Source organism: Pongo pygmaeus, chromosome 20, assembly GCF_028885625.2.
Source record: "Pongo pygmaeus isolate AG05252 chromosome 20, NHGRI_mPonPyg2-v2.0_pri, whole genome shotgun sequence".
NCBI classification, from domain to species: domain Eukaryota; kingdom Metazoa; phylum Chordata; class Mammalia; order Primates; family Hominidae; genus Pongo; species Pongo pygmaeus.
In genome coordinates, this window is record NC_072393.2 from 51,456,731 (window position 1) to 51,463,580 (window position 6,850).

Below are 6,850 nucleotides of genomic sequence, written 5' to 3' on the forward strand. Positions count from 1 at the left end.
TATAATGACATTCCCAGGCTAAGGAGTTTAGATCTTTTCTTCAGGGCACTGGGGAGCTATTGCAGGTTTTGAACATGAGAGGGGCAGGGGCAGGTTTGTGATTTAGGAAAGACCCCTCTGGCCCCAGACTGAGGGTGACTGGAAGGGAGAGGAGTGAGACTGAGCAGGAGACCAGGGAGGAAGTGGGGTGAGGACCCTGCAGGGTGGGGTGAGGAGGAGCCCAGAACAGGGCCAGGGACATGGGACAGACAGGAGGGGAAGGATTCAGGAGACATTCGGGAGGCAGGACAGTTGGGGCTTGGTGATCAGCCGGCTTGGGAAGGAAAATACAGGGCAGTAATAAATAGCATGGGCCAAGTGGTCCGAGTGAGGCTGGGAGTAGTGGCATGCACCTGTGGTCCCAGCTACTCAGGAGGCTGAGGTGGGAGGATTGCTTGAGCCTGGAAGTTTGAGGCTGCAGTGAGCTATGATCGTACCGCTGCACTCCACTTTCGGTGACAGAGTAAGACCCTGTCTCAAAAAAAGAAAAGAAAAGAAAAGAAAAAAGACACTGCCTATGAGTTAACTCTGCTCTACAAGGAGCAGTTTTTAAAGTAAAATTAAAAAAAAAAAAAAAAAAAGGAAAGAAAGAGAGAGAAAAAAGAAAAAAGGCTGGGTTGCCTTGGGCAAGAGACTTCATCTCCCTGAGCCTCCATTTCCTCATCTGTAGAATGGGGGCTGTTAAGAGGAGTTGCAAGGCTTGTGCATGCTAGCGCTAAGTGCAGAGTGACGGTGCAATTATCATTACCCCCATCATCTTTATTGGGGTCATCCTGATCCCTCGATATCCCATAATATTCCCCCCTCTCATCCTTCAAGTGTCTGCCCTAATGTTCCCGTGACACCCTACCAGCTCAGCTCTCCTTATGAGAGGGCCTCACTTTTCTATTTCCTTTGCAGCCGTTATCCCCTTTGTAGTTGTTAATTAAGTGTGTAATTATATGACGGCTTAATGTTTGTCTCCCCCACTGGGCTGACTGCACCAGGAGACCAAGGCCAGGGCTGTCACCACCGCTGCGTTCTCAGCAAATGCTTGTTTGATGAGTGAATGACAGATGAACAAATGGGCAAGTATTTGACTGATTAATCACTGCATGCGTGATTAAATAAATGAGTGAGCAAATGACTGAATGAGTAAGCAATTGAAGAGGAGAGATCTAGGATAATTTCCTAACTGCCAATATCCCAGAACTGTGTAGATGAGTTTTTCTCCATCTTTTGGAGTGATTTTTGATACTCCGGAGGGGGAAATAAGTAACGACAGTCAGAGATCGGAGTGACAGAGAATATAGTTTGCGATGCGGATGGCCGCAGCGGCCTCTCCAGGTGCAGGCTGGAGAAGCGCCTCCAGGGGAACAAGCAAAATAAGTCCGGTTCGATAAAGAAAAGTTAGGACACTTGCTACCATCGCCCGAAAGGTGGAATTGAACCACTCTGTCGCTAGACAGCTACAGGTTTGAAGCCTGCACCCCAGACCACTGAGGATCATCCGGGCGAGATAACTGCTTTTCTACGCACCTATATAAGGGTCGCAAATGCTTACCTTTTAGAGTTATGGTCGCGTCCTTTGGGAAGGTGTGAGATGGTTGACTTCAAGGGCTATAAATTCTCCCCACTCATTTATCACGAAAGATGTCCTTGTAAAATGTTGCCTTCACTTCTTATAGTATGAATCATCCTCGCTCCCAAAACCGTCTCATTTACATAGCGCCACGCATTCTGGGAAGCAGCGTCTGAGCACCTGGCAAGCTGTTAAAGGGCCCAGGACCCCCTTTTTCCAAAATGAAAAGTCAGCTTTTTAAGAGGAGAGATTCATGATTCGGCATTCAGAAGCTCCTTCTCGGAAAATTCCGAATTCTCCTTCTGCGGAGGAGTGGTGAGTGGGTTCCTGTTAGAGTCTGATTCACCCTGGCCCCAAAGGCTCTGAGCAGGCGGCTATAGGGCTGGTGCGACACCTGCTGTTCTTTTATGGAATTGCGTAGGCCGATGGAGCTCCGCGTTCATTCAAACGTTTATTGAGCGTCTACTGAGTCCCAGGGACTGTCTCGGTGATGGTGACGACAGACATCCTGTCCCGATTGAGTTTAAACACTAGACATAACCAATTTCTGCACTTGCGTTTTATGGTTGGGGAAACTGAGACAGACTCAGAAACGGATACTACCATATTCCGGTTAAAACAGCCCATCCACTTAGGGAAATCGAACTTGTGTTACAATTTTTATTACAAAAAAGATGATTCTTTTTTCTTAAATTTTTATATATTTAGGAGGCACAGGTGCCGATTTCTACATGCATATGTTGAGTGCATCGTGGTGAAATCTGGGCTTTCAGGTGTACTCATCACGAAAAATTATTCAACATTCTAAGTCAGTGATTCTTTGACAATACCATTCTCCTGCATGAAACTCTCCCATGACTTCCATTTCAGAGTAAAAGTCGAAGTTCTCACCCTGCTTTACAAATCCCTGTAATCCAGCCCCTTTGGTCCCTCTGACCCTGTCTCACATACTCCTCTTCCCTTGGATATTACTGGCTTTGGGCATACAGATGTCTTGCTGCACACATGGATCACGCTACCACCACAGGGACTCTGTGCTTGCTGATCCCCTAGCCTGGATCTCCTCTTCACATGTTTCCATGGCCCATCGCCTCCCTTCACTCTGTCATCTGATCAAATGTCAATACCAAAAACTCACTGAGTGACCAGCACTCAGTGGTGCCTTCCCTGACCACCCAGTTTAAAATAGCGAGTGGCGGCCGGGCGCGGTGGCTCACGCCTGTAATCCCAGCACTTTGGGATGCCAAAGCGGGTGGATTACGAGATCAGGAGATGGAGACCATCCTGGCTAACACGGTGAAACCTCGTCTCTACTAAAAATACAAAACATTAGCTGGGAGTGATGGCGGGCGCCTGTAGTCCCAGCTACTCGGGAGCCTGAGGCAGGAGAATGGAGTGAACCCGGGAGGCGGAGCTTGCAGTGAGCTGAGATTGCACCACTGCACTCCAGCCTGGGTGTCAGAGTGGGACTCCGTCTCAATAAATAAATAAATAAAATAGGAAGTGGCTGGGCCCAGGTGGCTCATGCCTGTAATCCCAGCACTTTGGGAGGCCAAGGCGGGTGGATCACCTGAGATCAGGAGTTCGAGACCAGCCTGGCCAACACGGTGAAGCCCCGTCTCCACTAATGATAGAAAAATTAGCCAGGCATAGTGGCTCACTCCTGTAATCCCAGCCACTCGGGAGTTTGAGGCATGAGAACCGCTTGAACCCGGGAGGCGGAGGTTGCAGTGAGCTGAGATGGTGCCATCATACTCCAGCCTTGGTGAAAAGAGCAAAACTCCATCTCCAAATTAAAAAAAAATAAAAATAAAAATAAAAAAACAGCGAGCTCTGTCACTCTACCCCCTTATGCTGCTAGACATTTCCCCATCACTCTGATCACCACCTGCCATTTTCTGTGTCTATTTGCTTATTGTCTGTCTGCTTCTGTAGAATATCAGCGCCATGAAACTATGCACTTTATTTTTGATCATCGCTGTATCTCTAGTGCCTAAAAAGTGCTTGAAAACATAGCAGATGTTCAGTAAATGTTTGTGGAATGAATAAAAGAATATTATCACTGTCTTTTTTTCCTTCTTCTTCCAGACAGGATCTTACTTTGTCACCCAGGCTGGAACGCAGTGGCACGAAAACGGCTCACTGCAGCCTCGACCTCCCAAGCTCAAGTGATCCTCTTGCCTCAGCCTCCCTGGGATGACAGGCATATGCCATCACACCCAGCTAATTTTAATTTTTTTTGTAGAAACAGGGGCCTCACTTTGTTGCCCAGACTGGCCTTGAACTCCTGACCTCAAGTGATGCTTCTGCCTTGGGCTCCGAAAGTGCTGGAATTTCACGCGTGAGCCACAGCACCTGGCCTCACTATCCTTCTTTCAGCCTCAGTTTTCTCATTTGTATAACCAGACTAGTACAACTGATCTCACTGGAGAAATCATGATGTAAAATTCTGACACTGGATGAGGCAACTGGGAGGAGCTCAGTAAAGGCTGTTTCTGCCGGGCGCGGTGGCTCACACCTGTAATCCCAGCACTTTGGGAGGCCGAGGTGGGTGGATCACAGGAGATTAGAAGTTCCAGACCAGCTGGCAAGCATGGTAAAACCCCGTCTCTACTAAAAATACAAAAAGTAGCCAGGCATGGTGGCTCACACTTGTGATCCCAGCTACTTGGGAGGCTAAGGCAGGAGAATCCCTTGAACCCAGGAGGCTGAGGTTGCAGTGAGCCGAGATTGTGCCACTGCACTCCAGCCTGGGCAACAGAGTGAGACTCTGCCTAAAAAAAAAAAAAAAAAAAAAAAAAAAAAGTTGTTTTTTTTTGGCTGGGATTACAGGCGCCTGCCCCCACACCCGGCTAATTTTTGTTTTTTGTTTTTTTAGACTGGTCTTGAACTCCTGACCTCAGGTAATCCACCTGCCTCAGCTTCCCAAAGTGCTGAGATTACAGGCGTGAGCCACTACACCTGGCCAATAAAGGCTGTTTCAATCTTCAATCTGTTTTGAGCTTGGAGGCTTTGGTCATTCCCGGACCCAAAATCTCAATCAGACCCTCTTCCACCACTTTTTGTGATAGATCAATAAACATTTTGTCTTATGGGAAGTTTAACTAAGGGTATCTTTAGAAAGTTTTGGACAGGCGCTGTAATCCCAGCACTTTGGGAGGCTGAGATGAGTGGATAGCTTGAGCCCAGGAGTTCGAGACAAGCCTGGGCAACATAGTGAGACTCCGTCTCAAAAAAAAAAAAAAAACAAAAAAGAAAAAGAAAAGAAAAGAAAAAAAGAAAAAGTGTTGCCTCTGCTTGGCAAATCCAGATTCAAGATACATCCCCTAAACCCTCTGTTTTAATTAGATAGTTGCTGCTAGGCACCTCTGTATACAAATTCTGAGGCTGTAAGGACTCCTTGGAACACCATTATCTGTCTCCTAATATGTGACATGTGTCATGACGAACAAGTGAGTTTTTTTTTTTTTTTTTTTTTTTTTTTGAGACGCAGTCTCACTCTGTCGCCCAGGCTGGAGTGCAGTGTCGCGATCTTGGCTCACTGCAAGCTCTGCCTCCCGGGTTCACGCCATTCTCCTCCCTCAGCCTCCCTAGTAGCTGGAACTACAGGCTCCTGCCACCACTCCCGGCTAATTTTTTTGTATTTAGTAGAGACGGGGTTTCACCGTGTTAGCCAGGATGGTCTGGATCTCCTGACCTCGTGATCCTCCTACCTCGGCCTCCCAAAGTGCTGGGGTTACAGGCGTAAGCCACCGCACCCGGCCTTTTTTTTTTTTTGGAGATGGAGTTTCCCTCTTGTTGCCCAGGCTGGAGTGCAGTGGTGTGATCTCGGCTCACCGCAACTTCTGCCTTCCGGGTTCAAGCGATTTTCCTGCCTCAGCCTCCTGAGTAGCTGGGATTACAGGCATGCACCACCATGCCCGGCTAATTTTGTATGTTTAGTAGAGACGTGGTTTCTCCATGTTGGTCAGGCTGATCTCCAACTCCCGACCTCAGGTGATCCACCTGCCTTGGCCTCCCAAAGTGCTGAGATTACAGGCATGAGCCACTGCGCCTGGCTGCACAAACATTTTAAATGTCAATATTTTTGTGTTTATTTTTACTATTGTCTTCTATTTCTGGCAAGCAATACTGGTTTCTGGTGGCAAGGTAACCTTTCTTCTTGAAATACATTTGTTATTATATTATTAAATATTAAACCAATTTTCAAGAAAAATATTAGATAAATAGCAGAACAGGTTGTAGAAAGATGATGAAGGTCATGTGGGGAATGACTGAGGTTTGGGAAACAATATTATAACTGCTTACTGTGCATTTATTATATGCCAGGCCCCATGCCAAGGGCTTTACATGTAGGTATAGTTATGGTTGACAGTTTTCTTCTTTTTATTTTCTTTTTTTTTTGAAACAGGGTCTTGCTCTGTCACCCTGTCTGGTGTGCAGTGACGCAATTTCAGCTCACTACAACCTCCATCTCCCGAGTTCAAGCGATTCTCCTGCCTCAGCCTCCCGAGTAGCTGGGATTACAGGCGCCCACCACCACACCCGGCTAATTTTTGTATTTTTAGTAGAGATGGGGTTTCACCATGATGGCCAGGCTTGTCTTGAACTCCTGACCTCAGGTGATCCGCCTTCCTTGGCCTCACAAAGTGCTGGGATTAGAGGTGTGAGCCACTGTGCCTGGCCTCTTTTTTTCTTACTTAATTTTTTTGTAGAGATGAGGTCTTGCTATGTTGCCCAAACTTGTCTCAAACTCCTGGCCTTAAGTGATCCTCCCTCCTTGGCCTTCCGAAGTGCTGGGATTGCAGATGTGAGCCATCGTGCCCAGCCTAATAAGTTTTCCATTTGAGGAAACTGAGGCTTTGATAGGTGAAGTCATGTGCTGAAGGTCACACAGCGAAGGGGTAGCAGAGCCAGGATTCAAACCCAGGTCTGTGGATCTTTAGACCACAGTGTCCTCCCAGTCTCCCCATGGGTCCCTTTGCTTCATCCTTTCCCAGTTTAGTTGTTTGTTGTTGTTGTTGTTGTTGTTGTTGTTTGATAGAGTCTCGCCCTGTTGCCCAGGCTGGAGTGCAGTGGCATGATCCTGGTTCACTGCAACCTCTACCTCCTGGGTTCAAGCGATTCTCCTGCCTCAGGCTACTGAGTAGCTGGGATTACAGGTATGCGCCGCCACACCCAGCTAATTTTAGTATTTTTAGTAGAGATGGAGTTTCATCATGTTGGTCAGGCTGGTCTGGAACTCCTGAC

At 47.3% G+C, this 6,850-nt stretch overlaps 1 non-coding gene across 1 annotated transcript; it reads right to left on the minus strand.

Annotated features, from left to right (window-relative positions):
• Positions 1–1,447: 1,447 nt before the first annotated feature.
• On the minus strand, positions 1,448–1,534 carry TRNASTOP-UCA (transfer RNA opal suppressor (anticodon UCA)). The gene has a single exon. It is a non-coding gene; the product is annotated as a tRNA-Sec (tRNA).
• Positions 1,535–6,850: the final 5,316 nt, after the last annotated feature.